The 23791-nt window shown below is 39.9% G+C and overlaps 1 protein-coding gene and 1 pseudogene across 2 annotated transcripts in view; both read left to right on the top strand.

The window, feature by feature from the left end:
- NELL1 (neural EGFL like 1) overlaps positions 1–23791 on the top strand; it is a 746857-nt gene that overhangs the window by 471324 nt on the left and 251742 nt on the right. The gene's annotated exons all lie outside the window — the stretch shown is intronic.
- Positions 5406–6676, top strand: LOC116155267 (isocitrate dehydrogenase [NAD] subunit gamma, mitochondrial-like; annotated as a pseudogene).

Below are 23791 nucleotides of genomic sequence, written 5' to 3'. Positions count from 1 at the left end.
CCACTTTACATCAGTTTTTAGGAGGAAGCAGTACTGCATCCTTCCTTTATTCCCAGCAGGCTGCCTCTGAGCACACCAGATGCTGGCTCTGACTTGCCTGGACCTTGTGAGGATGTAATACGGGCCCTCGCTACTCGAAGCGTAATAAGGGGCCAGTAGAATCTGGATCACTAGGGAGCTCCTTGGAAATGCAGAATCTGCTCCCCTCCCTCAATGGAACACTGAATTAGAATCTGCACGTCAGTGAGATCCAGGGTGGTCAGGTTTTAGAAGCACTGGTCTAGGCCTCTAGGACCCCTATAAATATTCACCTCTCATATTGCATTCTCTGTCCATTCACAGTGTATGAATTTGTAGGATCTGTGATACTCAGTTTGTTCATCTGTAAAATGGAAACTATAATGCCTGCCTTGGTGGATTATGGTGATGTATGTAAAATATCCAGTGCAGCACCTGAGATGTGGCAAGTGTTCTATAGAAGTAGCCATTATTTAGTCTGCATCTTCATCTTCTTGAATTTTAACAGCCTTTTGGAAGTCTTCATAAATAAGTCACCTACCTCCCTGAAAAACCACTAACCTGCATCAGGGTTGTTGGTGCCTCAAAGTGAAATGAGAACGGGATTATGGCTGGTTTTAAATTAAACAGATGCTTTATTTTCAATTAAATTGTGTAACTGGGGTGGCTTTGGGAAACACAGAGTTTGCCTGCCTTTCAGGATTGAGTGGTTGATTTCTAGAAATAGCAGATGTTAATGCTTGTAGCTGTGATCTGGGAGAAGACATTAAAAACCCTGCATATCACAGTGAGAAGGGAAACACAAATAAAAAACACAGTGAAGTACACTGGACCCCATTAGAATGGCTAAGATTAGAAGTACCACAATACCAAGTGTTGGTAAAGATGTGAAGCTGTAATTTTCTTACACTGGTGGGGATGTAAAATGGTACAACTATTTTGGAACAGTATTTGGCAGTTTCTTAAAAAGTTAACAACAATAAAAAGGAGCAAACTCCAGCAGGCAGAACATCGGTAAAGACAATAGCTGAACTCAGCAGCACTATCATCACCGGGATATAATTGGTATTTATAGACCGCTTCACCCAGTGACAGCAGAATACACATCCTGCTCAAGTTCACGTGAAATGTTCCCCAAGACAGACCACATTCTGGGCCACAGAGCAAACCTTAACAAAGTTAAAAGAACTGAAATCATACCGTGTCTGCTCTCAGACCACAATGGAATTCCACTAGAAACAAATAACAGAAAGATAGCTGGGAAGTCCCAAAGTAAATGTGGAGATTAAATAACACACTTCTAAGTAACATGTGTGTCAAAGAAGAAATCTCTAAAGAAATTTTTTAAGTGTGTGAACAAAATGAGAAGGAAAACATAACAAAATTGGTGGGATGTGGTAAAAGCAGTGCTTAGGGGGAAGTACATAGTAATGAATACATATGGTGGAAGGGAAGAACGATTTACATTCAGTAATCTAGGCTTCCTTCTTAGGAACCTAGGGAAAGAAGAACAAATTAAATCCAAACTGAGTAGAAAAAAAAGAACTATTAAAAATCTGAGCAGAAATCAGTGATATTAGAAAGAAAAAAATCAATAGAGAAAATCAACAAAACCAAAAACTGGTTCTTTGAAAAGATCAATAAATTTGATAACTCTCTAGTCAAGGTAACTAAGTAAAAAAAAGAAAAGAAATGACACAAATTCATATCAGAAAGAAGGGGACATCACTACAGATCCTATGGACATTAAAAAGATAAAGGAATACTATGAACAACGTTTTGCTCACAAATTTGATAACTTGGATGAAATGGTCTAATTCCTTGAAAGACTCATGTTGCCAAAGTCACACCAGAAGAAACAGAGAATCTGGTTACATCTCTGTCTGTCTGTCTGTCTGTCTGTCTCTGTCTCTCTCTCTACCTCTTCCCCTTTCTCTCTCTCTCTATGTATATATGTAATTGAATCAATAATTAATAACCTTCCAAAGCAGAAATTCTGAGGCCCAGGTAGATTCTACCAAACATTTAAGGAAGGAAGAAATTATAGCAGTTTTCTATAATATCTTTAAGATATAGAAGCAAAAGGAATACTTTATAACTCTTCACTCATTCTGTGAGACCAGAATTACCCTGGTAACAAAACCAGACAAAGGCATTATGAGAAAACCACAGCCGTGATATTGGTCTCATGAGCACTGATGTAAAAATTCTCAACAAAAATGAGCAAATTGAATCCAGCAATGTATAAAAATAATTATATACCACAATCAAGTGGTATTTATCCCAGGTATATAGGGCTGTTTCAACATTTAAAAATCAGTTAATGTAATCCCTCACTTCCATAGGCTGAAAAAGAAAATTCACATGACCACATCAACGGATGCAGAAAACATTTGATGGAAGTCAACACCCATTTATTATAAAAAGTTCTCAGTAAACTAGAAGTAGAGGGAAACTGCGTCAACTTGATAAGGAATACCTACAAATAACCTACAGCTAACATCATACTTCATGATGAGAAACACAAAGCTTTTCCACTAAGATCAGGTACAAGGCAAGGATGACGCCTCTTACCACCTTTTCAATATTACCCTGGAAATTCCACAATACAATAGGACAAGTAAAGGAAATAAAAGGTATACAGATTGAAAAGGAAGGAATAAAACTATCTCTTGCAGATGGCAAGATCATTAATGTAGAAACCCTAAAAAAATCAACCAAAAAACTCCTGGAACTAATGAGTGACTAAATCAATACTGCAGGTTACCAGGTTAATACACAAAAGTCCATTGCTTTCTTATATGAGAGCAATGAGTAAATGGAGTTTGCAATTAAAAACACAGTATCATTTACATCAGCATTTCCCAAAATGACATACTTAGGTAGAAACCTAACAACGTATACACGAGGAAAACTACCAAACTCTAATGAACAAAATCAAATAAATACTAAATAAATTGAGAGATATTCCATATTTATGGATGGGAGAATTTAATATTGTCAAGATATGAATTCTTTACAACCTGAATTACAGATTCAATGCCAGCTTGATCAGAATAACAAAGTTATTTCGTGGATATTGAGAAACTGACTTCAAAGCTTATGGAGAAGCAGAATAGCCAGAATAGTTGACACAATACTGAACGAGAGGAACAAAGCTGGAGGACTGACAGTCCTCCACTTCAAGATGAAGCTGCGTTAATCAAGACACTGTGGTACTGGCAGAAGAACAGGTGAATAAGTCAATGGAAGACAAAGAGAGCGCAGAAATAGTCCCATGTAAATAGTTAACTGATCTTCGGCCAAAGAGCAAAGGCAACACAATGGAGTAAATATAGCCTTTTCAACAAGTGGTGCTGGAACAGCTGGTCATCCACATTGCAAAAAATTAATCTAGACACAGACCTTAAGCCCTTCACAAAAATTAACTCAAAATGGATCATAGATTTAAGATGCAAAACTATTAAACTCCTAGGGGAAAATCTAGATGCCCTTGGGTATGGTGATGACTTATTTTATTTTATTTATTTTTTTACATTTTTAATTGAGTTATAGTCATTTTACAATGCCTTGTCAATTTCCAGTGTAGAGCACAAATCTTGTTTATCTATTCTACATATGCCTGTCAGTATCTACAAATTTCGAACTCCCAGTCTGACCCTTCCCACCCCATCCCCCTTGGTATCTTTTAATCTATTGAGGTACATCTGGGTTTCTTCAAGTTCTGGCAATTACGAATAAAAGCTGCTATAGACATTTATATGTAGGTTTTTGTATGAACACAAGTTTTCAGCTCATCTGGGTAAATATCTAGGAGTGTAGGTGCTGGATCGTATAGTAAAACCTATGTTCAGTTTTGTAAGAAATTGCCAGATCATGTTCTAAAATGACTAGCACTTTGCATTGTCATCATCAAATACCAAGGACAGGATCCATGAAAGAAAAAAATTTAAAAACTAGACTTTACTAAAACTTCTTCTCCACAAAAAGGCTATGTCAAGAGAATGGGAAGAGAAGCCACAGACTGAGAGAAATTTTTTGTAAAAGGCACATCTGATAAAGAACTGCTATCCGGATTAAACGGAGAACTTTTAAAAGTCAACAATAAGAAAACAACTTGATTAAAAATGTGGCAAAAACTTTAACAGATATCTCATCAGAGAAGATACCCAGATGGCAGATAAGCACATGAAAAGATGCTTCCACATCATGGGTCATCAGAGAAATGAAAATTAAAACAGGATACCACTACACGTCTGTTAGAATGGCCAAAATCTGGAACATTGTCAACACCAAATGCTGGCAAGGATGTGGAACAACAGGAACTCTCATTCATTGCTGGTGAGAATGCAAAATAGCACTTCCATTTTGGAAGACAGTTTAGCAATTTCTGACAAAACCAGCCAACTTTTACCATAACATTCAGTAGTTTTGCCCGTTGTTATTTACCCAAATAAGTTGAAAACTTACGTCCACCCAAAATCTGCACGTGTATGTTTATAATAGCTTTTATTCATCATTACCAAAACTTGGGAACAACCACAATGTTCTTCAGTAGGTGAACAGATAAACACTGGTACACCTGGATAATGAAATTTTATTCAGTGCTAAAAAGAAATGCACTATTGAGCCATGAAAAGATGTGGAAGAAACTCAAATGCCTGTTAAGTCAAAGAAGCTGATCTGAGAAGGCTACATACAGTATGAGTCCAGTTGTGTGACTTCCTGGGAAATGCACAGCTTTGGAGACTAGAGTCTCCAAAAATACCAGTGGTTTCCAATGGTTGGGGAGAGGGAGGAATGACTAAACAAAGCAGACAAGATTTTTAGGACTGAGAAGCTACTCTGTATGAATCTGCAGTGATGCTGCGTGCCATCTAAACTCAGAATGTACAACATCAAGAGTGAACCCTAACTTAACAGTGGACTTTAGGTGATAAGGATGTGTCAGTGTAGGTTCATCAGCTGTAACAAATGTACCACTCTGTGCAGGATTTTGATGTTGGGGAGGCTGTGCCTTTGTAGGGGCAAGGAAATATTTGTATGGGAAATCTCTGTACCTGCTACTCAGTTTTTCTGTGAACCTAAAACTGCTCTAAAATATAAAGTTTGTTTTTTTAAGGATATCATACAGATACATGGAATATGCCTGATGAATTACCCAACTCCAGAGTGTATTTTCTACTATATAACATCACGTCTCCTTGTGACTAGCTCTCTCTCTCTCTCTTACTGCAGTAGAATGTCTCAAAAATAGAATACAAGGAAGGAGAGACAACTGTGACCTAGGCAAGAATTTTGGGTCTAGAATTCTACCAGAAGAAGCCAGTTCAAAGCAAGAGGAAGAACACATATTTTTACATAAATTGAATTAAATCTTTTTTTTAATGATCATGACACTGAAGATGCTGGCAGCTGCCAGGTGCTCTTTGAAGGCCATGTTCGCACCAACTATTCTTGGCCATTCTTGGGAGATTTTCCTTGGCCATGAGACATCACTGAGGAGCTTCAGTTTTCAATGCAGCATTCCTCCACCAGCCAACTATGGTGGGCGGCACACTGTGACCATGATTCCTGGGGACGGCATCGAGCCTGAACTTAACGCTGCACATCAAGAATATGTTCAGACATGCGTGTGTGCCTGCGGACTTCGAGGAGATGCGGATTCACTCCACTTCTCCTGAAGAGGACGTTCATAATGCCATCATGGCAGTCCGCTGAAACCACATAGCCTTGAAGGGCAACATTGAAACTGACTACAACTGCCACCATCCCACACGTCCCAAAACAGTATGTTTCGTGGTTCTCTGGATCTCTACACCAAAGTCACCCATTTTAAGAGTCTGCCAGGTGTGGAGACCCAGCACAAGAACATAGACATCTTAGTTGTTTGGGAAAACACGGAGGGTGAATACAGCAACCTGGAGCATGAGAGTGTGAAAGGAGTGATAGGGAGCCTGAAGATCATTACTGAGGCCAGGTCTTTGCACATTGCTGAGAATGCCTTCCAGCTGGCCCAGGAGATGGGGGGCAAGAAAGTGATGGCTGTGCACAAGGCCAACATCATGAAACTAGGAGACGGGCTTTTCCTCCAGTGCTGTAGGCAGATGACATCCCGCTATCTTCAGCTCACCTTTGAGGGCATGATTGTGGATTATACCACCATGCAGCTGGTATCGTGGCCCCAGCAGTTTGATGTCATGGTGATGCCCAGTCTTTATGGCAACACTGTCAGTAGTGTCTGCACAGGGTTGGTTGGGAGAGAAGGCCTGGTACCTAGTGCCAACTATGGCCACATATGTGCAGTGTTTGAAACAGCCTCAAGGCAATCAGGCAAGAAGACACTAGCCAACAAGAATATGGCCAACCCTACTGACATGCTGCTGGCAAGTTGTATCATGCTGGATTACCTCAAGCTCCATTCCTATGCCACCTCCATTTGTACTACAGTCTTGGCATCCATGGAGAACAAAGACATCCAAACTCCAGACACTGGAGGCCAAGGTACCACATTGGATGCATACAAAATACCATAAACCACATCAGTGCTGCCAGTTTAACGGTCAGTGCCTTGGAGGCTGAGCTCTGCTCCAAAATCTTCCCTGTTGCACACTTTACCTCGCTCTACACACTCAGAAGCCCCAGCCAGCTTGGCTGATGTGGACTTCAGAATAAAGTAGCTTCTGTTCCTACTTGGAAGAGGTCGGGGGAGGGATTCAAGTCTGATTTTAAAAAAATAATAATAAATTTAAATGCCATAAATGCTATAAATACTGCTTTTAAAATTAGCCATACTTATTGTGTTGTATCTGTATTGAAGAGTTCTTTTCTGTTTTAATCCACAATTCACACTTCTCTATGAGATGTTACAGTGAATAAATCAGAATGGTTGGTAGAGTCCTGGGGCTTTTCCAGAACATGGTACACTGATTTTCTCTTATCTAGGTCATTAAAATTCTGCAAACGAGCCACCAGAGGAGTCTGGCTTCTCTCTAGAGATTGTTAATGAGTTAATTGGTGTGATAAAATTTGCCTACAAAATATACATTGTAATTTTAATAATAAAAAGGTACCGTAAAGCTGAGCTAGTTCGGACTGCTTCTGCTCCATCCTAGATACCCCATCTTTCCCCCTGGCCTTGTGCATGTGAGGGAGGACTTTTTGCTGGTGTGATTTTTCACACATGGACATCCTTGAGCACTACAGCTTTCCTGGAAAGAGGACTCAGATTTCTTCCAGTTGGGCTCAAGAGTCTAGAGGTCAGATCCCCAATTAACAGGCACCGGGCCCATGAATCTTTGCTACACAAATAGAACAGTGGACTGAAAACTCCACGCTAACTGTTTCACAATCCTTCATGATTTACTTTCTTTTAATCTCTTTTTTGGAGAAAGAGTGCACCTAAAAAAACAGAAAACACTGAGCTAGTTTAAATGTTTACGCTCACTATATTTTATGTACAGTAATTCCAAGGTCATAGGTGGGAGAAACACGAACAAAAATGATAATTTTACTAGTGCTGGGAAATATTTATTACTCAAGTAGAAAATAAAAGCAATGATTATAAAAATTTATTGCAGTCTTACCGGCAGAAATAGCTTGCAGATAGAAGTGAGATTGAGAAAAATAGTAAATCCTTAAGAATATTTTAGAATCCTCTGTATCTCAGCTATAACCCTTGGATTCTGTCATGGTTCATGGACCACAAGTTAGAGACATTGGACTGAGACCTGAAAAAGTCCTTATGGTTTCCAAAAGGCTCTGATTTATCCTATTGTTTTGATCTCACTTGTCCTCATTAAGTGTAAAGTCAGGACCCAGGGTCTGGAAAGCCAGACACTCGTTTGAGGGGATTTAATTTGAGGAGAGAATGACTACCTTCAACCCTATATACAAGTCTTTCTTGAAGATCACGACAAGCAGGCGTAAGTCAGCTATAAAATAGTCATGCTATTCCTTTTATTGGACATGAGATACGCCATTAACCAGGGCTGCCAGTGACCCATAAGGTGCCTTCCTCTGGGCTGGTGTAGACCTGGAACCAGAGGCATGGTTTGATGAGTGGAGAAGGGGTGGATTTTTGCCTCAAAACACCCCCACTTCCAGTGCCACAAGAACCCAAACTACTTCAACCCACTCTACCCACTCTGTACCCCATTCTCTCATGGCTAGGGGAGTTTATGCATGGCACAGCCAGCCCAAATGCAGACAGTAGCCCAGCTATTGGCTTTTATTTGACAGTGGGAGTTTATGCCGACAGGTGCATTTGAGCTGAAGTTTCCCTCTCTGTTAAAGATGGTTGTTTCCAGAATCTTCCAACAGGTTTTGGACTAGAGTGCTGTGATGGCCTGCAGCACACCATCATGGAGTTTTCACTTATCCTTACTGGGTTTTCCCACTTAGCTATGAACATCTCTAGGGCAAAGGCCATGTGTTCTTTTTTCTTGTCCTCTGTATAATGACTGGTACCTACAGAATCAGAATGTATGTTTATTGAATCCACCAAAATGAATGATAATGGGTGATACGGCCTCACATTTCTCTTATGTAGAGGGAGAAAATAGTTGTAGCTATCTCATAGGGTTGTTTGGCAAATTGATCAAGAAAATACACATAAAGCTGGTAGCACTGTGCCTGTCAAATGGTAAGAGCTTGGCATCGTTTAGAAATTATCATATTCATTCGTATCCATTATATACCATTCCGAAAGCTAATTCTGAGGAGAACTGGGCAAATTATATTAATTTATTACTGTCCTTGGAACTTAGTGGATAAGTTGTTTCACTTACTATTCTATTATGGGCTTGTAACTGACTTTCAGCTAGGGTAGTGAACCATATCTACTTGTTCGTCAAGTCCTCTTATCTCTCCCTTATTTCTTAAATCCAACCACCTCTCTTCTTTCTCACTGATGCCCCCTTTCTTGTTAGCCTTTCTCATCTTTGGTAACTTCCCAGTTTCTACAGTGCACTCAGCATGATCTTTCTAAAAAGGACATAGAATCATGTTGCTTCCATACTTAACCCTTTCATTCAGTGTCTTTCCTTTACCCTTGAGAGAAAGTCAACTGAGCACAGCACGAAAGACCCTCCATGTTCTGATCTCTGCTTCCTTCCCCAGGTGTAACATTTCTGTCCGCTCTCTCCACCCCAGTAACAGCACAGTGTGGCAGGAGAGAGTGCACCCAGAGCTCATTGTCAAAGAGCCGCATACTCCTGCTAGTTCAGGCCTTTGCACGTGGTCTTGGTTCTTCCCTCCTCTAGGAGATGATCTCCTTCTTACCTAAAGGACTAAATTCTCACCACCTCTGGGAAGTCTGACTTAACTCTTTCCATTTCCCTGCTAAGACTGAGGGGAGTACCCCTCCCGGGTCCCCCAAAGCCCTCTGTATCCCCTACTTAGTGTTTATCTCTCCGGTTGTCATCACATGGTTTCCTTCTCATTAACCTTATTACACAGTACGGTCCTTGGCAACCAGAGTGATGGGGTTACTCATCACTATGGCATCAGATCCTAGGATAGCAACAAGCTCTTTGTGCTCACACTAAATATTTGTGAAAGGAAGGTAGGAGGGAAGGTTAAAAGAGAGGAAGAAAAGAATGGACTGAATTCACATATAGGAGTAGAGGATTAGAAGAAGTAATCTATTGCAAAATGCTCCTGTTTGGCTTCAGTCTATGAACCTTTCTTTACAAGATGGCTCCCCTGTGGAGAATGCGAAAGCCCTCGAGGCGGTTAAACCGGTGGTTGGCAGGCTGGCTCTGTTGCTTGAGAAGATTTCTGTATTATTATTGGATAATTTTATCTTAGGATTTACAGTTTATTCTACTTTGTCTAAATTCCAACTACGGATTATGTGACTTTTCTCTCAATGAACCTCTCCTTATGGTTATATTTTAGTCAGTGACCTTACAGATCACTCAGCCACCCAGGTGGCATAGCTGACATTCATCCCCGCCCTTCCACGTTGGAGCTGTGTGACCTTGGATAAGTTGTTTAATCTCTGATGTCCAGTTTGTTCACCTAAAAAATAAAATTAAATTCGTATCTTCATAAGATTGTTGTAAAAGTTAAAATAAATTGCTTTGATTGTCTATAGCTGTCTAAGAAACCAGCTCAAAACTTAGTGACTTCAAACAATTGATTGTCTTTGGTATGTAAAGTGACCAGACGGTACTACTATTTCTCATCAGTATAATTTCTCAAGGACTGTCTAAAAAGGTTGTCTATGCTTCAGTTTAAAAAATGCAAAAAAAAAAAAAAACTTGTCTCATCTCAAATTTTGATATCAAATATAAAATTGGACAACTAGACAGTATCACTCTGTAAATCTCTTTCCTCACCACCATCTTCACAGACTTGCTTTTATCGAAGGATGTTTTAACATCCTCACTTCAGCTTTGTGGTGTGCAAAATCTTGTTAGGGAACATCTCTGAATTTTGGGGAAAACGGTGAATCTATTTAAAATGTCAACAAGGAAGGCTCCTCTCAGAACTGAGGACCCAGGAAACTTGTGTCTTTAACTATGAATTTGTGTCCTCCCATCTACTAGATAATGTGCGTTGGCTGCTAGGAAGCACAGAAGAAAGCCTTCAGCCCTTTTATCCTCTAGGGAATTTTCTCTTTGAGTTCTATTATTTGATTTTAATATATTTTGCTCTGTTAATTTCATTTTCTCATAGTTTGTTTTACCATAAGCCACTTAAACCACAAGTTAAGAAACACACAGAAAAACATGAGTTCCTCGGCCTTTGCTTTTCCCTTATTCCAGTTAATTTTCAACATTGGCATCAGACAAATCTCCTTACGGCAGTGTTTGGACTGCCATTACTCTGTTCCCTGAATTCGGAATATATTCAAGATTCTCTGTAATTTTAGTCCACACTCTCTTTCCAGTCTAAGAGGTTCCAGTTTTCCTAGATATGCCACATGTTCCAGCCAATATAGGTATCTTCATTTACCTAAATATGACCTTTTCTTTTCCTCCCATGGGATGTAATTCCTCTCACTGAGGCATTTCTCTCAGTTTAGTCTCTGCCTATTACAAGTCTACCCGTTCTGCAAGGTGTAGTTCAAATAGCACTGTCCTTTGTGGGGAGGTCTCTGGTCACCCCCCTCCAGGGGCACTCCCCTTTATCCTCTCTGAGTGCGCATAAACCTCCTGTTGGACTTTTGAACTTGTTCATTTCACATTTTGTCTTACATTCATTTTTTATCTACCTGACTTGAGCCTTAATAAATTATATGCTCCTTGAGGATAAGGATCATATTTTAGCTCATATTCTGTCTCTTGTATTATTCAGCTTAGGGCCTTGCACATAGTAGGTGCTAATTAAATACATACCAAATGGGGTTGAAGGGACAGCTAATGGTTTTAGTGACTATAACTTTTTTGTGCTTAGTATGTGCCATGTGTTATTCTTCATGCTTTGCATTTATTTAATTCTCATATCAATCATATTAGATTATGATGATTATAATCCTGATTTTATAGATGAGAAGACTGAGGCGCATAGAGGTTAAGAAATTGGCTTGAGATTACACAACTAACAGGAGGTGAAGCCTGAATTCCAATTCCCACACTGTGGCTCTAGGATCCAGGTGTTTAAATGGTTTTAAATGGCCAGGTTTGTGTGTGAAATCCTCATACTGTTGTGTAAAAGTACATTAGGTTTCTGCCATAGATCTCTCTTCATTAACCACGGCCATCTCCTGATGTAATCCATAGGAAAAGTGACTGCTCATATATTTTGAACACTTAATGTGTGTCAAATACTGTTCTAAATGGTTTACATATATTAGCTCATTTAATCCTCACATATGCCAATTATATTGAAAAGAAATTGAAGCCCAGAAAAGTTAACCAACTTGTTCAAGGTCAATCAGATTGTAAATAGGAGAGCCAGGATTAAAATCAAGCCAGTGGCACCAGTGTCTAACCACCACTGCTATGGCCACTTCCCCAAATTGTAGGTGACGCAGACCACCCAGGATGGGAAAGGCAGGATATCTAGATAACGAGGAGAGCAGTACCTGAATCCAGTATCAAACATCGCCTCCGGTAAATCAGATAGTTGAACTACTTCTTTGTAATAACAGCAGATTAAAAAGAGACAAAACATAGAAAAGAAATTATATGCTGCTGAAACAAGACAGGAAGTGGACAAGAAATGCTGAATTTTGCAAATAGGAGAATTTTAAAGAAACATATCCCATTCTGGATCATTACAGAGACTGCAAAAAAAAAAAAAAAAAAAAAAGCCAAAAAAACCTGACAGCATTGCTGAGGGCTCAGCTGGGAATACGCAGAACATCTGTGGGAAGCTGACTACAGAGCTGGATGGTTATTGAAAGGGGACACTTGGCTCTTGGGATCTCCCCGACTACTTGTGTAACCTAGGAATTCAGTGTGGTGAAGTCGCCTTCACAGCAAAATGAATTTGCTTGTGCTGACACGGGAAGCTTCATATGACTGCATTTGTGGTTGCTCCAAGAAATAGAAGGAAAAGACAAAGGAGATGTATTAAAAATGGAAGAAAAAAAAGGCTCACCTTCACAAAACAACTTAAAAATTGGAATATCTTATTTGGATTTTGCAAATGCATAAAAACCAACACAGCCTGAATCAAAATAGTATCTACTAAGAAAGACTCTGGTCTGGGCTCTAATCAGCTTAAAGCATCTGGTTTGCTAGAGTTCATGCCAAATTTAGTTCATGCAAAGTAGATGTAAATGAATGGATGTGGCCACAAAGGGGAGAGAAACTAGAGATATGTCCAAATGCAAGGGGAGTGTTTTTTCCCTTTTCTATCCGTAATGAAAAAGGAATTGCCCTAAATTGAAATCCTTATAATGTTCTTACATTACCAGGTGTTCTCCCAGTTCTTTTATTTTGAATGACAAAGTATTTGGAGGAGGGTGACAGTGACATTAGCTATGCCAGTTTGGGATTTGTATAGAAATTATCTGGAGAATAAATTTTAAAAGGAGACCAAAAAATGATCCCTCAACAAAAAATTTGTCATTATTCCCGGGAACATGTTCTCACAATGCCAAGTATTGAGTGTCATTACATATCTGCCTTTTAAAAATCACTTAATAACACATTTCAGTTTTTCGTCACATTGCAATGATCGCATGTATTTACCTGTTAGACAAATGGGGAAACAAGAAGTCCTAATATTATACAATTGGATTCTTGTAACTTCGCTTGAAATTTCGAATGAAAGCATCAAATACAGATTCAAACAACACTTTATCTCAAACAACTTAGATGGGCTGGTGATAGGTTTGGAAAACTTTAAAGGACTTGAAAAATGGCTCTGGGTTGGGGAAGACCTTGAGGTCAAGATTCATGGGAAAAGATTAAATGAAATGATTTCATGATGTCATGGTAAAGGAGAAAGTAGTATTGCTAAATTAATCTATTATTTACTATCACCTGTTAAATAATGCATTTAATACAACTACGCATAGTAACTAAATCCATAAATCAAATATGTATAGTTACCTACTTAATACGTTCCTCAAAGTTACTCTACTTTGTCCAGGATATTTTTCTTCCTTTTTTCTTTTTCTTTTTTTTTTTTTTTTTAGATCTTATCATTGATAAAAAGGGAGTCATTCTCCTTACAGCTGGGTTTGTTTAGGCATTTGCATCATCTCCTAAATGGAACATGGGGTATGGGAAAAAGGAAAAAAAACAGATTTTGAAGTTACTGTGCAGAAATCTGTGATAGCAAAGGAGGAAGTCGAGACTTCTGGATATCTAAGTAGTATTGTGGAAAGAAATGCAAAGGAATTTCAAATGAAATTCTATTTAACCATGTAAGACTATGGTTAGAGCACACCTAAGGTACTCCATCTAGCTTTGATTTTTCAAATTGATAAAAGATGCAATTTATGTAAAAAAGCATGGTATCAAAAATCAACTATACACCAAATACCAGAAAAGGATGTTGGAAGACGATTTATAAAGAACACGTTTTCTCCTGGTAAGAAAAGTCTCCAGGATGGATCCTTTCTTTTTAGGGTATTCATGTCGTGATAGAATTAGGTTATTTTGATCCCAATTTTATTCTTGCGAGCAGCAAGACACTTGTTTGCACAGTAACTTTGTCCATCTCTTCTTTTACTTACTCACTTGCTCCTTAATACTGTTTGTCGTCCTTTGAGTACTTGCTTTGAGCTGGGCACTGTGTGAGCCACTGAGGATGCAGCTTGCAAATCAATGTTCTTTTTCTCTAGGATCCCATGGGGCTGAGGGAATCAACATTCATATGGCAGTTAAAGGCATCTCTTGTTTTATCGTTCGTTGCTTTATTGCTTTTTTTTTTTTTTTTAAACAAATTAAAGGTTTGTGGCCACCCTGCATTGAGCAAGTCTTTGAGCACCATTTTTCCAACAGCATTTGCTCACTTTGTGTCTGTGTATCATTTTTTGGTAAAATTCTTGCAATATTTCAACTTTATTTTTTCTTCAGTATTACATTTGTCTTTGTTTTTTTTTTTTTAAGTATTACATTTGTCTTGGTGATCTGTGATCAGTGATCTTTGATGTTATGATTGCAAAAAGATTATGAATCACTGAAGGATCAGATGGTGATTAGCATTTTTTAGCAATAAAGTATTAATTAAAGTATGTACTTTGATTTTTTAGACATAATGCTATCATATACTTCATTGAATACAGTATGATTTAAGCATAACTTTTATATGCACTGGGAAACCAAAAAATTTGGGTGACTCAATTTATTGCAATATTTGCTTTATTGTGGTGGTCTTGAACGGAACTTGCAATACCTTTGAGGTCTGCTTGTATAATGGAGTGTGATGAGTATTGTAACAGAGGTATAAGCAGGGCGTGAAGACAGCACACAGGAGGGGAAATCAGAAAGCCCCCTGGAGTAAGTTGTGCCTTCAGAGGGGAGAGAGAAAGAAAGGAGAAGTAGGAGAGAGCAAGGGAGGACGCTGACTGGGAGAGCTACCATCACAAGCCACCTTCTCCCCATTACCTGATGCTCAAACCTTTTACTCTTTCCTCTCATTTCTCATTTGCATGTAATTATTGTTGAACTCATTTTACCTACAAAAACTGTCCCTGATTATGTTTATCTACAAGGCGAGGTTTTTAAGACTTAAGGGGAACATCTGATTTTTCTAAGTGATTTTTTTGAGGAATGAACTCGTTACGTTGATTAATGAAGCTGATTAAACACCTCATTGTAGTTGTCTCTAATTCTTGCGATTAGGAAGATTTATTATTTTTCTTAGGCAGCTTCTCTTCTGAGCCTTTCTGTTCCTTTTCATGGTGCTCTCCATCGGTCTCTGTGAGCATGCTTCGACAGTTTGTTCTTTCCAGCACCCTCTAGTTCCCTTCATCTCTTCCCAGATGCCTCCTTGACAGTGAACTGGATGACCTAGAAACTGGTCATCTTTTCTTCCCAGGTGCTCTGCTGCAGGAGCATTTTGATTTCTTACTCCTTCTGGAAATGGCCTTGGAGTTCATTTGAAATTGTGCCTATTGTCCTCCTCAATCACCTTTCATTGTATGCCGGAGGTCTGATCTACTCCCCTGATGGCCCCGGGAAGCTGCCCAGAGGCTAGCTTCTGCCTGGGGTCTGTCCTAGTTCCAGTTACTTCTTCCCAGCCTTGGTAGCAGAACATGTGCCACCCAGACTTCCCCACGGTCCTGACATTCACTCTGCTCCTCTCTTTCAGGTAAATAAATCAACCACGACAACAGCATTTCTCATGAGAACGACCCTATCACTCTTTCACTTAATACTTCCATCCACCTTTCTACAAAAAAAAAAGATGGTCCAACTCTTGATCTTCTCCCATGAGATGATTCCATATCTGTTTAGAGCCCTCCAGAATTGGGCAGCTGAGAGTGTCAGCATTACTTGACCATGGTTATTGTTTTTTATCAAGACTGACAGGTGGTTTTTTATAGACTCCGGCTGCGTCTCATTGGGAAAGAGCGTAAAATGCACAGGGGAAGGAGAGCACTTCTCCCCCAGGGTCCCCGCTGCGCTGATAACGGTCTATGGGAAGTCATCTATTTAAACAGAAATAAACAAGCCTCGGGATGCCAGCAGCCTATTCTCAGCTTTATTAAGCTATTTTCAGCTTTATTAAGAGATCTGTGTTTAATTTTTTCCAAACATCTCCAATCTTGTTCTTTTAGTTTTGCTCTGTGTGTGTGAACCGTTAAAACCCTTGATGAGAATGAGGCCTTTGCATTCTGCTTTTTATGAAAACAGAATGCATTTGGAGAAGATTAAAGAACCTAGAAGACTTCTTAGGGCCTAGTCAGAAACGTGTACTTAACTGGCTTTTCATGGGGAAAAGTATTCCCGGCTGGCTGTTGCTTGTGCTTGAGTCCTGGGGAATTTGACTATTGGACATCTTGTCCTTTTAAATCGTTCCTCGGACCCATGTAGGTTGGTTACTGGTAATAAGTCAGACAGTGCTGTAGGCCAGGGTCAGTAGTGTGTGTGTGTGTGTGCGCGCACATGTGTGTGTGATCTAGGCCAGGGTCAGCAGTGTGTGTGTGTGTGTGTGTGTGTGTGTGTGTGTGTGTGTGTGAGATAGTAAATATTTTAGGCTTTGTGGACCATGTGATGTCTGTTGCTTTGCAGCTATTCAGTTCTGTCATTTTTAAGCAATGGGAGCCATTGACAATAAATGTGGCTGTGTTCTAGTAAGACTTTAATTATGGACACTGCAATTTAAACTTCACATAATTTCCCCATGTCATGTCATAGTGATTTTCTTTTGACATTTTTCAGCCATTAAAAAAATGTCAAAAGCCATCCTTTGGTCATGTGCCAAAGAAAAATATGCCCGTGGGCCATAGTCAGTGAACCCTGGCTCTAGGTAAAAGGGCTAAAAGAATGAACAGGGCAGAAACCCTGGTATCATATGACTTTCATTTTCCAGGAGGGAAAATGGGCAGTGAGCTTGCAAACACACGAATGATGAATATTTTATCAAGTTCTAAGGGAAGAAGAAAGAAAACAAAACAAAACATGGTGATAGGAGGACTGAGAGAGGTATGGCTTGCTTAAATTAGTCTGGGAAGGTTTCTCTGAGGTGGTGTCTGAGTTGATCTCTGAATGATGCCTGGGAGACACGTGAACATCTATCTAGTCCAAGGAGCAGAAACAGCAAAAGCAAAGCCCTGAGTCAGGATGAGCTCTGGGTGTTTGAAGATGGAAGATGGCTGGTCTTGCTGGAGAGGACGTTGCAGAGGGGAAAGAGGAGGGCCAGGCAATGAGCGAGGGATGCTGTGATGGGTCAGCTAGGATCTGGGCCAGAGGAAGGGCTTTGGGATCCATTCAAGTTTCAGTGCTAGACCACAGGTAGGTTTAAAACTGGAGAGTGATGGGAGATGGCTTAGGACTTTGGACAGGTCAGTTTGGCTGCTGAGTGGATGAGTGAGAGTGGAGTCCAGGAGGGAGGGCAGGAGACTAGTCTGAAAAGGAGGCTTTTCCATTTACTCTTCTAATACATTTCTTAACGTGTGACTCTGGCAGAGGCTAAGGAGAAGGAGAGACAAAGTGGCTGATACACAGCTCAGGTGGAACTGTCAGATGAGGCTTGCGTCTATAACACTACCAAGGAATGAAGTCCGTGCCATTTCTGTTACCTCAGCAATGATCACAGTGACACCTAACTGTCTGGGGGTGCTTGCTAGATGTGGCATCGCTTCATCTGATCCTCACAGCAGTTCTGTGAGGTCTTTATCCACTCTATAGATGAGGAAACTAAGATAGTAATAGGTTCTGTGATGAGCCGAGAGGTCTCAAAACTGGTAAGTGGCAGAAAAGGAGTCCAGGACCCAGGCTTGTCCAGCTCTAAAGTGTGTGATCTTCTTATTTATGTTTCCATGAACTATTACTGCACATCCAACAACCCAAAGTGTGGTGGTTTAGAATAGCAATGATTATTCCTCCTGATCAGGGGTTGGCTGGGCTCAACGAGTGGTTCTTCTGCTCCATGTGGTGTTGGCTGGGATTTTACGCGAGGCTACAAGCAGATGGAAGCTCAGCAGAGCCCTGGAACATCCAAGATCATCTCATTCTCGTGGCTGGCAGGGGATGCCAGTCAGCTGGGGCACCTCTGTTTTCCCTCATGTGACATCTCAGCCACTGTTAGGCTGGACTGGCTTTCTTACTGTATGGTGGATGGGCTCCAATAGGGAGCATTCCAGAAAGACAAGTCCACCTGCGTGTGCAAGTGCTTACCGAGCTCTGCTTGCATGTGATACTTGGTGATGGCATTACTTCAGAGCACGTCATGCAGCCAAGCCCAAAATTAACGTGAAAAGAGGTTCTACATGGGAGATGGGTTCACTGAGATCCACCGATATCTGTGACACGGTTATCCTAGCTTCTGCCTTTATGCAGAAACGTACGTGAACTCTTTCCTCTTTTGTGGCACATCAGAACTCTTCTAAGTTACTAAGGATAAGCTAAGAAGCCAGATATGTATTAATCCATGTGTTAGCTAAACATTTATTGGGTTCCTACTGTTAGTGAAACAGTGTGCTAAGAACTGAGAGTAGAGGAAGCACTGGATAAGACATGGGTTCTTTCCTCAAGGTGATTAGATTAGAGTCTAGAAGAAAATACATACTGTGCTGTCAGAGAGCACCTGAGAAAATACAGATGACTGTGGATGGAATCTATACTTTAAGATACATTTCAAATTGCTCTTATTGGAGGCCTGGATAAATTTCAGAAAGATGCTCTTCTTATAAAAATATACCTTTCTCCTGATTGCTATGATTTTCTATATCAGAGGAGAAACTGAAGCTCTTATCCTTCCAGAAAATTAGACAGCATTGTGAGAAGTCAGTTTTTCTCAATTCAGTGTTTGAAGGAGGAGAATTTCATCTGCTACCATGACCTCCAGCTTTGATCTCTGACTGGTTTAGGTAGAAGGAGTATTGATTTTTTTCTTTTTTCCATTGAAACCTTCTAAGAGTCTACTTCCTATAAAAAGCAACAACACAAAAAAAGCCACTGACATGAAAAGTTACAATCTACTCATCACATGTATGACACATCTTTGAGCAATATCAACTTTTACATATAATAGATGCTCATTTAATGTTAACATCTAAGCTGGCACCTACTGTTCATTGTTATGGTATAGGTGTTTGGAATTCTAATGAGATTTAAAAACAAACAAAAAGCTGCAATACCATTTGACATGTGCTTACAAGGTTTCAGACACTCCTTATAACTTTGTACATGTCTGTGATGTAGGTACTGTAATTATCTTCATTTTTCTAGGTAAGAAAGGCTTAGGTAATGGACTTAAGTAACTTGCCCAAAAAAAGAGAGCCAAGGCTTGAATCTGGGACCTTCTTATTCCCAAACCCATTCCTTTTACCCCTACGTAACACAGACGTGGCAAGAGCTTCTAATGGGAAGACCACTGGAATGGCCCTTAGGATACTTGAGTTCTAGTCCTTAGGGCTGAACTAACTAGCTGTGTGATCTAGAACAAATCAAATTCTCTTGCCTGAAAAAACTGGACTCTCTCCTCTAAAGCACAGACATTTGCAGCCCATAATTTTTATACTTTTTAGAGCCTGCATCTTCTTCCCAGCTTGCTTGTATCTTCTGCACTTCTGCCCTCCCTTATCCTGCTCTGCTTATTAACTTTTTGTACTTAGGGTTTTCACCTTCTAATATTCTATCTCCTCTACGTACTCTACACGTTTGTTGTCTGTCTTCCCTGCTCCAAGATGCAAACTCTAGTGAGGGCAGGGATCTTGGTCTGTTTCGCTTAAAGATGTATCCCAAATGCCTCCAAAACTTCCTAGCACACAGGATGGCCCCCAATAAGTATATGATGTCCTTTTTTTTAAAGAATATAAAGGTAGACGATAGGAAGAGGCACACCAGGACGAAGAATATGGTGTAAGAAGGGACAGTAAGACATTGGGTATCTCAGTCTTTTAAGGAATTTCACTGATGGGAGGAAGCAATGTGGGAAGAAGCTGGATCTGTGTGTAGGATGCACGTTGGAGAGGGTCTTCAGGGCCACACAGGAGAGTCCAGATGTTACTTGTTAGGGGATAGAAAGCCACTTTGATCACCAAGACTTACTAGGACACCAGAATTCCCAGGGTGTAGTCGTTGGCTCGTAGAGATAAACCCTGAAGCTTAATTGCATTTGGAAGTACCATTTCACTTTCTTCTCAGTTGTGTGGTCATTCTTTCCTTGAAAGTGACAGGAGCCAGCAAGGAAATAAGAAATGATACGCTCTGAGCTCCATGTGAAAAATGTGCAGACGCAGGTGTGTTATTCCTTATTGATGGCAATTGAATTTGAAATTTCACTTAGCATTAAAAAAAAATCTGCTATTTAAAGGATTGTTACCCTGTAAAAGACTGGAGAAGATTCTAGGGGTACTTAGAGCATCATTTGATGCCTGATGGGTGACAAGCATACGTGCATCCAAATTAATCATAATTGCCATTCTAGCAAGTAAAATGCAGCAATGTGTTTATCAAAAGGACATTTCCAAGAGATATGAAGAGAATATGATAAACAGCTGGCCGGAAGACGCATGCTACAGTGCCACGTGGTGATCAGAGGCCGTATCCACTGCATGGTCTAGATGGTATAGATTTTAGATATATTTTATGCTTCCCAGAACATTTTATGAGCATCATTTTAAGAAAACAGCTTCATATTTTTCTATTGTGAGAATTGGCAGTAATCTTCTTAACCTTTCACAGGCTTTTAGACATTTCAGTTTCCAAATTTTCACCATCGTAACTAACACTCCAATGAACATCTTAGTGCACATTTTTTTTCCATATTGATTGTTCTCTGATGGGACCATACTCACAGCGGAATTACTGGGTCAAAGGATATGAATTATTTTTGCATCAGTTCTGTCTGCTAATTGGGCTAGTGAAAACTGGTACTTGTTAATGTTTTTTTTTTTTAATGACTAATGAGGTTGAAATTATTTTGACTAGCTAATTGCTTTTATTCCTCTGAATTGTCTGCCTATGTCCTTGTACCTTTTATCTACTGGAGCCTATTTTTTTTTATTTGTTTTTATTTGGATATGACACTCAATTCTGCATCTGCAAAGGCCAAGTCTTTGGGTCAAGCCAAATTGTCAATATAACTTGAAACAATTAATCAACCCATTGGAGCAGTTGGCTGATCTTCTGATACGATGGGTCATTTCATCCATACAAGTAGATCAATTTGGTGAAACATCTGGTGGAATAAATGTGCAGCCAATAAATCATGTTTGGAAGCAGAGCTGAAAATCAAAGTGTAAACTGCTTCAACTAGTGCATGACTTACTCATGGGCTAGACACACACCTCCTTTCTGATTCTTTCCAAAGTATAATAATGATGATGACAGAAAGTTCAGGAAGCATCTGTTTCTCCATGTGCACCAGGAGCCTCTGCGCTAATTGCAGTATGTCAATGTTTTTATCTTCTTTCGAGTTGGACGTTTTGAAAGCAATCTTCCCCTTGAAATTAACAGCCTCGATTCTCTCCTTTCAGTGACCCTTCACAAGATGAAACTCTCATCGACTTCATTTAATAAATGAGAAAGCTCGTTCCCTCATTTATCATAGGTTGTACCCTGCAGTTGGATTCATGCCAGATCCAGAGATAAGGAGATTATAGGAAAGTATCTGAAATTATGAATGCAAGGTTATTTTACTTGAGGTGAAGGAGGGGAATAATTTTTTTCCCCATCTGATTTTGTGGAAGTTTTGTTTTTTTTAAATTTTTAAATCAGCAGTGATACCTCCCAAATTTGCCATCAGGATCCTGAGATATAATAATGTTTAAGGACAGTAGAAGCCAGGGTGTCACAAAAGGGCACAAAAGGGGTCTGAGTTCTTTTAATCTTTTCTTATGCCATGAATGGAAATTAGATTCTTTAACTGTAAGTTTGTTCTATGAAGAATTAGGGTGTTGAGTTAACAGTGTATTTATCCCCATGATTTCCTATTCAACTATGCAATTTATTTATGTTTTTCTTTGAATATTTGCTCTAAAATTGAATCCTCTGACTGCATTATTGCTCTGCTAGAATTTGCCTTGGTGACCCTGCATCAGTAGACCGCGTTTTCTCCCACCAGGTGTCGTGGCTGTTGACATTGACAGATCTTTGGCTAATTAGAATGTAAAAGATGTTAGTACCATGTAGTTTTAATAGATTCACACCTGATCTGCTATGGATGGAGATGTTCCATTTAACCCATTTGTGGCTAGCTCCCAATACATACATACTGTGTGTGTTTTCATAAGACAAAATAAATTCAGATAACAGGAAAACAGGGGAAAAAAAGGAGTTATTTTTCTCCTTTTAAAAAACTGCACCCATTCCCAAACACACATACATACATATTTACAAACACACACGCACACACGCATGCATGCACACAAAGAGCAATGGCTCACGATAACTATATAGTTGTTTTGAACTCAGGCAGCCGTGATTCCTTTCTAGGCAGTCTGCTCTGAACGTCCAGCTACAGCAGTAGGGCAGAAATATAACTACATCCCTCAAAAAGCAGACCAGGACAGAAACACCGGCTCTGTGATCTATACCAGGATGAAATGTGGTGATACAATCCCCGAGATGGAGCTCCCAGCTAAAAGCCAGAAACCTTTTATGTTCTCTCAAAAGAGAGGTCCATCTGAACCACTGCTTTAAACACGCAGATTGAACCGCAGGTCACCAGCCTCGCTGGCTCAGGTGGTCAAGTGAACCCAAGCTCAATTTGTATTTGGTCAGTGACAGAAACAAGTAAACCTAGTATTCAGAATTAATTTTTTTAAATTATTAAGTGGGTATGATTCTCTCTTCTTCTTTTCACCTCAGAAGGATTCAGGACTATTTGTCCTGGATAAGAGCCAAACTAAACATACAAAGTTTGTGTGAAAGCAGATGCGTAGCATTACGAAACACAGGTGGAAAGAGCCTGGGCTGTGGAGAATCACACGGCTCCCGTGGGAACCTTGGCTTTGTCACTTACTACTGAGGGACCTGGAGCAAGTTCCTCAGTTGCTCAGTCTCAGTGTTTTCATCCATAAAATGAGGATAAAACAGTAAATACTTCTGAGATTGCTGTAAAGCTTGGAGGAGATTCTGCACGTAAAGGCGACCATGGTGCATCACGGCAGGGTGTTATCAAGGATAGCACTGTTGGTGAACGTAGCATCAACACCCTGTTAAAGGAAGCCAACCAGATTCAAGAACTGAGCTTCTGAGCTAAGATGCCAAGAAAAAAAACTGCTGAGAATGAGGGCAAATTAAGCCTCCCTAAACTCTCCCTCTGAGAAAGCTTCTAGTAGGTCTTCCAGGGGACCTGTGTCCTGGAAGACCCTGCATTTCTTCATTAGATTTTGAAGGAATATGTCGAAAGAGTTGAGAGGTGTGGAAATGTGATGGAGCAGCGTGAACTGTCTCTGTTAGGAACGGTCGACAGATGTCTCATTCTCTTACCAGAGAGCATCTGACTCTGTTGCCAAGATTACCGTGTATTCTAGGAAGACGAGAACACCAAGAGATTATTTTTTATTACATGTCTCTAAAATCCTCTTTTCCTTTTCTCTCCCTCCTCCCCAACTCACTACCAGTTCTTCAACTTTACTTTGAAGTCTGTCTCACAGCGGGAAACCGTTTTCTTATGACACAATCTTGTGATAACATCATAAGCCTCTGACACTGTTCCTAATTATGCACACAGTAAATGGTTTAATTTC

This window comes from Camelus dromedarius, chromosome 12, assembly GCF_036321535.1.
Source record: "Camelus dromedarius isolate mCamDro1 chromosome 12, mCamDro1.pat, whole genome shotgun sequence".
Lineage (NCBI taxonomy): Eukaryota > Metazoa > Chordata > Mammalia > Artiodactyla > Camelidae > Camelus > Camelus dromedarius.
The sequence above is the reverse complement of the archived record's forward strand: the minus strand, read 5'-3'. Positions and strand labels throughout refer to the sequence as shown.